The 13,484-nt window shown below is 44.4% G+C and overlaps 1 long non-coding RNA gene across 1 annotated transcript; it reads left to right on the forward strand.

The window, feature by feature from the left end:
• The first annotated feature begins 1,140 nt into the window (after positions 1-1,140).
• On the forward strand, positions 1,141-11,426 carry LOC119401820 (uncharacterized). The gene is made up of 3 exons (XR_007417288.1): positions 1,141-1,224; positions 2,658-2,741; positions 11,265-11,426. It is a non-coding gene; the product is annotated as an uncharacterized LOC119401820 (long non-coding RNA).
• Positions 11,427-13,484: the final 2,058 nt, after the last annotated feature.

Here is a 13,484-nt window from a genome sequence, read left to right on the forward strand (position 1 = left end):
GACTATAGCTTGCTCAGTCATAGAGGTACACTTGTAATCTTTATCACATGGTTGTAAGAGTGGATAGCCACCACTGCAACCACCACGCGCAACCACGCTGCTGATAGCCTAACCTCACCACGACTGCTTAGGTAAAGCATTTATTTACTATCTTTACAACCTGCTTTCTTGCTCAAGGTTGTGACAGCACGTTTGTCAGCGTTTGTCTGCTACATTAAAATTGTTAATTGTAGCAAACGGCAACCCACCCTGGTAGCGTAGTACGTAGTGGGCCGCCCTGCTAAGCTCAAAGCTTCAGGGAACGAGCTAGATTCCTGGCCTTCGCGGCCACAGTTCTATGTGGCCGAAATGCAAAGAACGCTCATGTAGTTGAAGTCAAGTGCATACTAAAGACCTCTAAATGGTCGAAATTATCGCGGAGTCCCCCGCAAGGGCGCATCTCATAATTATATCCTGCTTTTGGCCCATAAAACGCCAGGCATTATTATTAGAGAACACATACGTGGTATGTATTTGCGTGTTTGACCCGCATAAAGAGCCATAAAGTCTTAAATGTCTATTTTCGCTCTTTTTTTGGTGTCATGTGTGGTGCACATACCCACGGCCCATGGCTGGGGGTACGCGCTACAGTTGAGAATCCGTTAACAAGCATCACACTTTCCTTGCAGACGTTCTCGTACCTATTGTTAATTTTTGCAGTGTTTTACGCAAGATACTGCGTGGCACACAAATATCATTTGTTTTCATTTATTATTCAGCGGCGTAACTTTCGTTCAGTCCAAATATGCAAGCATAATATCTAACAAGCTTTATCCACTGATATTTTCATCCTTGTGACACTTCTAATTGAATAGACAACTGTACAAGGGTTTGAAAGCTTTCGCCAAGAATGTTCGACTAATTAATTCAGCCGTGAAAACCCCTCTTCGAGCGAATATAACAGAGGAATGCAAAGCGGTTGAACAATTTTTCCTGAGTTGATTAAATGTTCTAACAACTCTAAGAGGCAATGGCCCACAGATTTTTACGTGAACAGTTTTGCTGGCGTAACCATCTCCAAAGCAGATTTTTTTAATGAGTCTCAGAAAAACCGTTACAATCGCTTAGGAACTCTATAATACTTCTAATACGTACATTTCAGGGGCACTATACATGAAGACGTAACAGCTGTTAGCGCACTGAATTATACATCAAAAAATGCTGTTGAATATGAGTTTACACAAGGTAAGCAAGACAATCGTGTCTTAAACAGGCTCTTTTGATAGTGTTTTATTGGAATACTATCTGTATTATCGTGACGACATTCTAAATATGAAATATTTTCTATTTCTCATACATCTGCGAATTATAAGCATCGCTTTACATTACTAAGCCACCGGCGCTGTTCTCAAACCTGCAAAACGCGTTTAAGCTTTTTCTTGCCACAGAGGGAGAGTTCAAATATAGTTGGAATATCAGAAGGTTCAGTCTGATAGTAACCGTTATGAACAGCCGAGCCTGTGTAAGGCATATACCATCTGACCGCTCGCTGAAAATTTTAAGCCGTCAACGCCACTTCCCTCTAACCTTCTCAGACACAGTAGGCTGGGTTAAAAACATTCATCATTCCTGCTTAGCGCATTTGACGGCATTCTACAGCATCCAGTTTTTAAAATTTTCAAGACCATTAAGCCTTTGAATGTCAAGAGAGCATCAGCCTTCTTTTATTATATAAAAGACAGTTTTGCAAGTACAAATGAAATTCAGTCAAACACTGCACTTTGGCAAAGATTCGACAAGAAACTTATCTGCTCAAAAAATGGAAGCCGCAATGAATTTAGCAAACTTGATCGTGCAACACATGAAAATTCCAAAGGGAGCCGTACTTGTGTCCTTTGTGAAAAAATACGTTAAAACCTCGTATGTACAAAACTACCAATAAGAGCAAGAACCATCTATCGAACTTTGTCACAGTTGCTGCATACAGTGGTTAAATGTGTTAAATACATGTGTTTACTGCGAATTACAACAAATAACAGCAACCCCGCGCGCAATGTCTCTTACAACACAGGAGCGGGTGACCTCACGAGCTCAACGATTGCGCATGGCTTCATCTTGCCCTTAATTTCACAGCTAAGTGGTGATCTGGCATGTGGGATCTTCTTCGAATAAGAGAGTCGTGTTTTGCTAAGATTTGCCCATCGTTGCTAACACATCGGTAATGATCTTATACAGAAGTTTTGTAAGGCCATTCGTTTGCGGATGGTAGGCGGTTGTCCTGCGACGAACTCATTGGTTGCATCGTAGGAGCGCTGGAATTAGCTAAGCTTAAAAGCCGTGGCGGTCATTATAAACTTCAGGAAGACCGCATCGTAGTGGGGGTGTGCTTTAGTATTCGCGTAGCGCACCAGCCAATTTAGAGCATTATATTGCTACAGAATCAGAGAAAACTTTCCAGAAGGTTTTGATACACGAAAGTGCGCCTTACGTTGAGCGATAACAATGTCTTCACCGGTGAGACATGTACACCAGGAAAAGAAAATCGAGTATGCGTGTGAACATATGGCAGAGGCGGCTTAGTTCGAACATTAAATAATATTATTTTTTGTTGTCACAGTGTATACAAGTGCACTCGAATATTTATCATTTCCTGCTTTATAAGATCTTCCTCTTTACAGACATCAAACATGCTGATCCTCTTATATTTACGGATGGCGGTTCCTGCGATCTGCTTAATATTCCTAGGTTAAACGAGGGAAACGGTGTGTATATTGAGAATTTGTCACAACGATAATCTTTCTTGTTCACGGTGACATATATTTACCAGTATTTTTTTTTCTTTACACCGTCAGAAATTAAAATTTCTGAATCTGTTTTGTTATCTTTACACAGGATCCCGTAGTGATTTATGATACATAATGTGGCGTGTGGCACGGCAGAAGCTGCATCTTGATTTGCTTATTATTTGCAATCTTTTTTCAAATACAGTGAAACCTCGGTGATACGAACCTCACGGGACCACCAAAAATATTCGTATCATCCGAAACTCGGATCACCAGAAAGCATGGAAAATTAGCATGCGACAAAAGAAAGCTGCAGTACATTTTCATTTATTGCTTTTCAGGGCCGCAGCAGCGTCAGGAAGAACCCTGAATGATTGTCAGTTAAGTTTTTAGATGTCGGCAATCATACCAGCACTCATAAATATACGGTCCGTATACGCTTATTTAATTAATGAACAAGGTGCATTGTGACCCGCGACAGCAGTAGCCCCTTCCAAATTTTAGTATGCTTTTTGCATGACACCAGGTACTGCAGCAAGAGTAACAAAAAAAGCGCTTTGACGCGATGGATCAAAGCCAGAAAACTGCAGAACCACGGTCCTGTGTTCTGCTTTTGTTATCGCGTAGGTGTTGGGGATGTTTTTTGGGGGATTTACGACCGCGCCCGCACAAGTGTGACCTCAACGGTCGCGTATGTTGACGTTGTGAGGCCTGACTCCTTCGCCAAGACCGTCCTCGCCTTCTTTCGGTCCTTGTCCCCCTTTAGCAAAGTGTTTTTCTTACTACGTGATTCTGGCGATTTGACGGTGCGGCGCGTATGCCCACCCTTGCGTTCCCGCGCTCGCACGTGCTTGGCGCGTCTTCCGCGACAGCGCGGACAGCACCTCTTCGTACCTGGGCGGTAGCGTACGTTTGTAACAAACGTCGCTGGGTGAAAATCGGTTCGCGACAACCGTACTCCATTACATTGCAGGCCAATGGGCCTTGGCCGGGACCAACGAAAAATTCGTATCACACCGAAATTCGTATGAGCTGTGATCGTATCACCGAGGTTTCACTGTATTACGGTTGAGCGTAGCCCATTCCTTGCAGCGTTTCGCACGTAGTCTAAAGTTCCTACCGGGGTTTGATGGCTTTGCTACTAAACATCTGCATATTAGCCACGCATCTAAAACTAGCACCCGAATTTCGCTGCATTTATAGCTCAAAGGTTACATGAGAAAGCTTTCCTGCTCATCATTTAAGCAGAATTTGACACAGCTGATCGAATCTTTCACACCTTAAGCTGTTGTGATCTCACTTCAAAAGCTGTTTTTCATGGCGATGTCCGCCGCTATCAACTTCGCCGGCGTTCGTTAATCAATGAATCATTCAATTTCAATGGCATTCGTTAGCAAGAAAAATAACAGACAGCTCCTATCAAGCATCCTTGACGTGGTTTTAACGCGATAGCGCTAAGGAGCACGTGTCTCAGAAATTCCGGCGTTGGTGTCAGCATCGTTTGTTGTGAGCGAAAAATCATCATTTTCCGTGAATGAAAGATCGCCATGGATGCAAATAATAAAAAATGATGTACCCGAGGTGGAATCGAACCCAGCCGTTTGGAGTGGCCGGCAGGTGTTCTACCGCAGAGTCCCGCCAATGCTTGGAACTGCACTGAAAGTAGCTTTCATGCTTCACAAACATGGGCATCCTGTGTACAGGCGTCACAGCACGAGATTTATCATCGTAGTAAAACGTGGTACAAGCGTACACTGCCACCTGGCGTCACACCATGTGATTGCATAAAGAGTGGGTGCTTTAAAGCCGCCCACCCATTACAAAAGACACACACATTACTGCGCGTATTCCCTTACGAACAACTAGTGAATGCATCGCAGCTTCGAAAAATTATGACGCGGGTAATTGCTGCTGTAAAGCATGCCACCCATTACAAAAGGTACACACATTAGTGAGAAGGAAAGCTATGATTTTTCAAGGGCTCGTTTATCTTTGTTAGACACAATATTAATGAGAACTAACAGACAATAACGCCAAGGAAAGTACAGGGGGTGTTATCTGTAGTATTTAGAATGTAAATGTGAAGAAAGTAAAGTGGACGAAAAGATGACTTGCCGCCGGCAGGGACCGAACCTGCGACCTTCGAATAACGCGTCCGATGCTCTACCACTGAGCTACGGCGGCGGTCATCCTCCCGTCCACTTTCTGGGGTATATATGTTGATTAAACCTAGGAGTGTTAGCGCCAATCGCAGCCATGGCGGCGAGTGTGGAACACTCTTTTTTTGCCTCTTGGCGTCACGTAGCACGTGATCTTTTTACGAGTTGGCAGCTGACCAATAATCCCTCGCATACTACCTGAAGGCATTAAGTCTGCCAGGACGAGACCCTTGCTATGAATGAAGGAAAGCTATGATTTTTCAAGGGCTCGTTTATCTTTGTTAGACACAATATTAATGAGAACTAACAGACAATAACGCCAAGGAAAGTACAGGGGGTGTTATCTGTAGTATTTGGAATGTAAATGTGAAGAAAGTAAAGTGGACGAAAAGATGACTTGCCGCCGGCAGGGACCGAACCTGCGACCTCCGACCTCCGACACATTAGTGAGGGCATTCTGCTAGACACACGTAGTGGGTACACTGTTGTCATAAAAGCTCTGTGGAAGAGTGTGGAAACATTTACCTTTACTATAGGCATGTCGTGCGTATGAACATAATGACAAGCGAAACGGAGCACGATGAGGATGGTGCTGGATATCGCTATCGCGTTCAACTCTTAAAGGCGAAGCTCAACCGTCCCATAACTTTTCGCCCTTATCACTGACAGCCATAACAAGGTACACTACCGAAGCATACATCCTTAGTTCGCGCATATGCAAAGTTGGCATGGCTACGGAAAAGCAAGGACAAGTGTAAAAAATACATCGAAAATACTGCATACCAATTATGAAACACACGATTTGTTTCCGCAAAAGGCACTGCGTCGTCTAAATGTGTGAAACAATGCATAAATATTTCACAAAAAAAATTCGGCAAATCCCACGCGTTGTGGGAATCGGTTTCATGCGAAGCAGTCAGGGAGAACTTCTATGCTGTATTTTATGGCTTTGAACCAAGCGTTACCAGAGGGATCGGTGTGTCTTTGTAAGGGGCGTAGCTGTGTGCACATCGTGGGCTTACCTGGCACGTCGACGTCGGCAACACTGGCGTTTAAAGGGTAACGTATGGTGCGACGTCACGTCAGCCCTCACGTTAGAGTACATACGTCAGTATTGTCGAAACTAAGTGCATGTTATGGTGCAATCATGTGAATATGATACGTAAAATGTATTCCTCCGGGGTCGAGCAGTGCTTCAATATAGCTTGCTTAATCGTAGAAATACAAATGTAATGTATATTAGACTGCTATAAAAGCGGAGCACATACTGGAACCAAAGACGTTAATCTGATATGACGCCTGTATCGTAGGAGTACACATGTAGTGTTTATTGTTTTCTTGTAAAATTGAATAGCCCGTACTACAACCGCTATTGACGTAGCACCGAGATTACGTTTGCATAGGCTGTTTTTCCAAACCAGTATATAAACATGGCGTAGCTTTGTGGCAGAATACTTGATTGCCATACAGAATGCTTGGGTTCGATTCCTGCTGGGATCCCAATTTTCATTCTTTTCATTCATCGGGTGAACGCTGCCGATGTCGGTTTACCTTAACGCTTCCGCATTTAAATTACCAATGTGCGTTCTCGCCGTTCCTGGTTAGATATAAACTGTCAATCACCTGTGGCGCAACAGAAGGGGCCTTTGTATTCTCGGACTCGCGCATGGCAGTTAGATCCTTCTCGAGCGCCCTCTTGTCTGAACAGGCGAACAATATTTTGAAAAAAGCACTTCAACGAACGCGGGAGAACAGCGAAGGGGGGTAACACATCACGTAGTTCCCAGCTCATCTTGATGGCTTAGTTAACCCGCTCGGATGTAATCCTTACGAGAAGGCTCATCGGTTAGCGCGCGATTTCACGTACCGCGCTGCCACGGATAGCCAGGCTCGTAACGAGGTCGACATCCATGAAGATTCATTTTGTACTTTCCACGAAATTACTTCCCACTGCCGCCTGGCCAGGAAAAAATTTCCACTACCCCACCTCAAACTGAACAAGCTTCAGGCTACCCCATTCAGACTCCTGCAAACACGTTCGTATCCCACTCCTCGGTCCCTTAATAGGATAGACCCCGATCACTTACAGTCGTGCCCCAAATGCGGCCATGACTCATGTCCTTTCGACCACATGCTCTGGCTGTGCCCAACCCTTAATGCCTCTCCATGCACCCTTCACAAATGAGCAATGGGAGGAATCCCTGAAGAGTAGCGATCTACACACCCAACCCCAGCCCGTCCAGAGGGCCCACGACATCGCGACAGAACTTGTACTTCCAGTCCCATCGTCGGCGGAGCCACCAACTTGATCTGGGGGCCTCCGGCTCCCCAGATTCGAGTTCCTCAGGACTCCAATAAAGTTCTTGTCATGTCATGTCACCTGTGGCGCATACCCGTACACCGCGACCCGTGGCAAACGAGTATGTGCCAATCGTGTCTGGAGGAAATGGTTTTACGATGTACGCGACAGGATTTTCACGTTAATAATGTCATGAATCGACAGTCATATTCGTGAAATTGTCTTGCCCTCCCATGCGAATTTTGGTCTACACCAAGTTAAGGATGCGATCATGAGAGCACCGAAGCGTAGGCGGCTATAGATAGATAGATAGATAGATAGATAGATAGATAGATAGATAGATAGATAGATAGATAGATAGATAGATAGATAGATAGATAGATAGATAGATAGATAGATAGATAGATAGATAGATAGATAGATAGATAGATAGATAGATAGATAGATAGATAGATAGATAGATAGATAGATAGATAGATAGATAGATAGATAGATAGATAGATAGATAGATAGATAGATAGATAGATAGATAGATAGATAGATAGATAGATAGAAGCGCTCAAACTGCCAAAGCGTTGCTAACAAATACTTCGCACTTAAAAGGTTATCTCATTGTTTGAGAGGCATTGTGTTTGATCTCCACCCAAGTCAGACGCGTAGAGTTCGCATGTGCGTATTTGCGCCTGCATGAAAATTCCGACTTTCGCGCAATGAACACAGGGAGCCCTTGGTCTTTCGGTGATGTCACGAATTCAAGGATCTGTTGCCATCATCCAGGCACGATTCGGCAGCAGGTCGTATTTCCTCGAAGACTGCCTACTCAAGCGCACCAAAATCGCAGGGCGCTTTAGGTGACCCCACTGGTCGAAAAGTCGCACCGGAAACATGCAGCGTGGCCGATGGGAAGGAAATTCCGAGAAACGTAAAATAGAGACGAGGAGAAGAGGAAGTAAATAAGACGCTCGCAAGCGTAGGGAGAGCATCTTTTCTCCGCATGTCCGTTAGGTATTGTGGAAGCCCTAGATAATACTATAATTCCGGACTGATGTGATCTCTTCCTTGAGGTCACCCATGCGAGATTCCACAGTAACATGCTGGCCTCAAACAGACCATCGGTACAGGCATCTGCGGGAAATAGTGACATGAGTTTTTGCCTCGCTGCTAGAGTAAACGGCAGCTGCGCCAGTGTACTCCACATGTTTCCCCTGGTCGTTGCCTTACCTCGGCCCTACGCGCACCTCTTGAGTCGTGCGAACAGCCAGAACTGTAATACTAATAATTATTGCTGGGGTTTCACGACCAAAACCACACTACGACATTAGGGACGCTGTAGTGCAGTGCTCCGGAAACTTGGGCCTCCTGGGGTTCTTTAACGTGCACCTCAATCTAAGTGCACGTGCGTCAAGCATTTCCGTCTTCATCGAAAAATTAACACCATCTTCCCAAAGGGAAACCTGATGGGATGCGAAGCAGCAGCGTTGCGCACCGGTGGCGTCACGGGTTGAACGGCGCTAACGCGGGTGCTGCGGTGAGCGCTGGAAGATTCGTTTGAAGCGATGGCTGGCGTAGGTCTTGTCGTTTCTTCAGATTGGACACGGGCGCTGGACCGGAGCGGGCGCGCGTTTCGCCTTGACTACCACGGCCTTGTGATCGGTGAAGTGCACGCTGAGAGGTTCCTGCAGACATTCGACGTTGAAGTTGAAGCGAGAGAGAGGTGACACGTACAGACATGTTTCAATGCGTACGTTAGGAGCGCGTCAGGTTTATTGCGCGTGAACCGGTGAGTCGGCGGTGTAGCGAGCGGCGGTAGCGGCAAGTGTTGCGGGCGAACGGACGAGGCGGCAGCTGCGGGCGCTGCGGCTAGCGCGCGGCAGGCGAGGGTGAGAGTGACGTCAGCGCGCACTGCGAGGGGAGCGTGACGTCAACGCGCAGCTGCGGCGTGACCTACTTGGTACCGCTCCAACACCTGCGGCGAGGGGAGCGCGTTGCGGTGCGTTCGTACGGACGAACGGAGGAACAGCGTTACACAGGCTAGTCAAAGAGCTGCTTCGCATCTAAAAAATTTCTAAAAAACTGCCGTAAAATGCCGTAGCAGTCTAGCACAGTAACCATTAGAATACAGTGAAATCCGAACTGTGAGCTCTGTTCAATCTATCGGACATTAGAGCATATAGTGTTTCGCGACTGTCCTTCCTTCGCGTCACAGCAAAAGCCGAGGGCCTCTACGGTGACTGACATGGGAGTACAAGCATTAGTTGAAAGCTGCATTTCCCCCGAAATATGCGACCATACAGTATTACCAAATGCTACAAGGGCATTTTTTTGAATATTAATGGACTGTATGCCAGACGTTCAGTAAACCAATGCGTAAGGTTACGGATTATGAAAGGGGTCTGTTAGACCTTTTCACAATTCGCGAGCGAGTGCGCTTCCTTGCTCTGCATATTCGCCTAACTGATGGCGGCACCTGTCGCACTTCAAGTATCGAAGAGGTCCTCGTTGCACGTGGAGGGGTTTTTCTGTTATACGTGTCAAGAAAACTGAGTCTACATTTTCCGCGTAATAGCGCAAGCAAGCTGAGCTTGAACACGCTGTCTGCAGAAGTGATTAACTGCCACTGATTGGGCTAACTGCATCGTAGGAAATCTATTTTACAATCATGAAAAGGGTATATACGCTATAAGGTGTACAGTTGGGCAAGTTGGTATAAAGCATAATAAGAAATTATTATTACTGCCCTTGTTCCCTTTACTCTAGCAATCATGTCTTCATATATATACGGATCGCTTACTCCTGTCACCATCATCATACTTCATCCCTCTTTTTCTCCCGTTGCCTTTTCCCCAGTGCAAAGTAGCAAACTGGGGCGTACTAGCTCAGGCCACCCTCTCTGCCTTCTAAGATATTTTCTCTCTTTGTTTCATTAATAAACAATATTATTTATTTGCTTAGGAGAAAAATATAACAGCAATAGGAACCAGACAAGAAATACATAAACCATATTACAATGTGGCACTACATGGACCACTTTATAGTGCAGGTAAAAACGAAAAAACAAGTAAAAGCTGAGGGTAAAATAAAATACCAAAAAAGTTGCAATACACACTGCCGGCGACGAAAACCACTGGTTTATCAAAGGCAAGGCGAGCTGAGTTTGTGTGGCAACACTTTTTTTAACTGGCGACGCAAACCACTGGTTTATCAAACGCAAGGAGAGCTGACTGTGCAGCCAAGGGGTGGTGTTGGAGTTGGGGGTGGGGATGCCGTAACCGATTAATCGAACGGTTTTAATAGATTGATTCGATTATTTGATAGGCAGACATCGACGACGAATAATCGTTTTGCGGCGTACTTTTAATTGATTCAGCGATTAATCGTTCATCAATTTTACCATCCGTAGCCGGATCCGGTAGGTGTAAGACTTGTGCGCACTTTCGCTGGCTTGTGTTCGCTTCGTTCACGTACAATGAAGGTGGTCGATGGTCAACAGCCAAGTCCTAGCGGACTGCACGCTTCCATAATCCATAAATTTACAGAAGATTCCCACTATGTTTACCGAAATTGTGCATTCCACACAGAAATGCCATCACAGGAAGTACACCCCTTACACCCCGTATACCCCTTAACAGCAGCTAAGGACACCTAAAATATTTTAGCTTCCTTGAAAAAATCTTCGTTCTTCAGTAGATGACGTTAAGAACTATGGCTGTTTTAGCTGTTTATTTGTGCGATTTTGTGCATATAAATTATCTAGGAGTTACATAATAATTACTGCGATACGTTTCGCACTTTTACAGTGGTATTTTTGCTTTTTTAAAACCCTTCGCAATAATTTATTAATGCTTGCATAACTCACGCTCACTATAGCCTTGCTACTTTCTCTCGTTATGTTGTTCGGGCATATCTTATCGCACCAAAAAAAAGAACAATTTATCATCAGCGAAGTAAATTAGGGCAAAACGTGCGCGAAGCAATATCGTGTGCGTAAGCTTGTGCTAACTGCTCGCTCTGAAAATTTTCACCACCGTCCATCTTGTTTTTCAGGTTGTGAGCTTTGGGTGAAGGACGATTACAAAGACAATGTTCCTCCATGCTGCTCATTCATCTTTGACCTTCTATGTGCAATGGAGGGAAGCTACGATGTCTATTCCAAGGGAGCTTGCGGAAGCGTTGTTAACGATTGGAAAGAAGGCAAACGCAGATAAATAAAAAAAAACACGTGGTCAACATTTCACAAGACAAAATTTCTGAAATAACACGTGCCGTCAAACATGGAGTAAAACCTTTCTTCATAATACATATGTATCTCATATAACCGTTATTCATACAAATTAAGCTTGTTGCATGTGGCGTGCCTTCTGGCGTGTATTTTACTGTACCAGCTCATCTCACAACCGAAATTTGCTACATTGTACCTCTTAGGTTCCCTCGCACGTACGCATGTAAGTTTTGGAACATTGAAACTTTGTCAACCGCCAATACTTGAGTAATACCAGTCAGCCAAAAGACGTTCCTTATGACAGCCTTCACGTTTCTTACCAGTAGCTGTGTGGCAGGTTGAGGAGTAGCTTTACGACCATTACGAAAGATCGTAATAAAGTAAATGCCCCAAAAACCGGTGATATGACTTTCTCGTCCCACAATAAACCAGTTTTGACTAGAGGGGGTAGCTTGAATTTGAAGGGCTTCCAGTTTTGGCGAGCTAGCTTTGCATACCTCGATGGTTAGCGTCAAAGGTAAATTAATTTGATTATTGCATTGACTATAAGCAAAAGTTAATATGAAACAACATAAGGTTGAGAGGAACCACGTCGCAGCCCTCGCCTTGACGTCTGATATTTTACGGTGTACTTTCGAGTTGCAACACTTTGTAAGAAGCCCCGAAAAATTTCAGGGGGCCGACATAGTTTACCTCGCTCATCCAGTTTCCTCCGATCATGTAGTGTGTCACCTTAGCTGAAGCTTTCCAAATCATTAGTGTTTTGAAAACAGCTGCTCAACTGAACAGAGGGCGGCTAATATACACTGAATTAAGCAATATGGTCTTTCAAAATAAGTGCTTCTATCCGCTTCACATGTATTGGGAAATATACAAAAAAATTACGCTTTATCTCTCGTTCATAAGAATCGGTACAACACGGAAAAGAAACGCCTTTTCATCAAGCATGTCGATTGTACGTCAATAATAATTATGGGTCATTCCATGCCAACTGTCCCAGTCTGGGCGCTCGACAAAAATCAATTTCTCTGAAAAAATCTGAGAAAAATACACACATATAGACATTACTTCTACAGTATTTTCCCAAAATATTTTGAGCGGCAAAACTTTTTCGGGTACGTGAGCGCCATTCGAACTTCTCGATATGGTGGAAAACCAGGTACGAAAGAAAAATTCGCTATAAATTGACCGTTTCACGCATTCATTCAAAACTTGCTTTTTTGTGTTTTTAGAGCATCGCGCTTTCACTATAGGACAGTGGCTTAGAGTAGCTTTATATTTTTCACTCCTTGGCGCGTAGGTAAAATTGAGTAAATTGCTGCGTTTTCGGGAATTTTTTACAAAAGACGATTGTATACTAAATACATCAATTATTTTTATAGAACTCTCCATAAAACGCACTATCTTCTAAAGTTTTTGTTTTGCAAAAATAAAATCCTGAACATGGAAAAAACACTACATTGTCCTATGTTCAGACGTCTCTAGCACCCTAAGGTGGTCCAAGAAACAAATAAGCAGAAAAACGCATACGATTGAGAATCATAACACCTTCGTCCACAGAAGGTTTAATCGAATTAGTTTTTGTTTTAGCCAAGAAAAAAAATCTTTAAAGTTCAGTTCCACCATTGCATTATTTTGCTATGGGGGCAGTATAAGCTGACTGACTTTACTGTATAAAAAAAAGAGGTAGTTTATTCGTAGCGCATGGTTTTCAGCTCCTTTTGTTAGTACTTTATAATGTATATTACATATCGAGGAGATGATAAACAGAGGTAAAAATATAACAATACCATTGACTTATCCACGGGTATATCCACGGGTGAATGATGAAGAGCTTGGGCGAAGCTCCTGAAGCAATCATGGTTTCGGAATCCGCTTCTCGTTGAGCCCGTTTCACAGCGGCATCCTTGGCGCGCACCGTCTCGGGATCCGCCTGGCTGCCGCCAAGCAAGCGCCAAGCAAGCGAGCCTCTAGGGATCGAGAGGCAGCCGCCAAGCGAGCGCGGCGCCAGGCGGATCTCGAGGCGGTGCGCGCCCGCGAAGCCG

This window comes from Rhipicephalus sanguineus, chromosome 8 (genome assembly GCF_013339695.2).
Source record: "Rhipicephalus sanguineus isolate Rsan-2018 chromosome 8, BIME_Rsan_1.4, whole genome shotgun sequence".
In the NCBI taxonomy this organism is placed as follows: domain Eukaryota; kingdom Metazoa; phylum Arthropoda; class Arachnida; order Ixodida; family Ixodidae; genus Rhipicephalus; species Rhipicephalus sanguineus.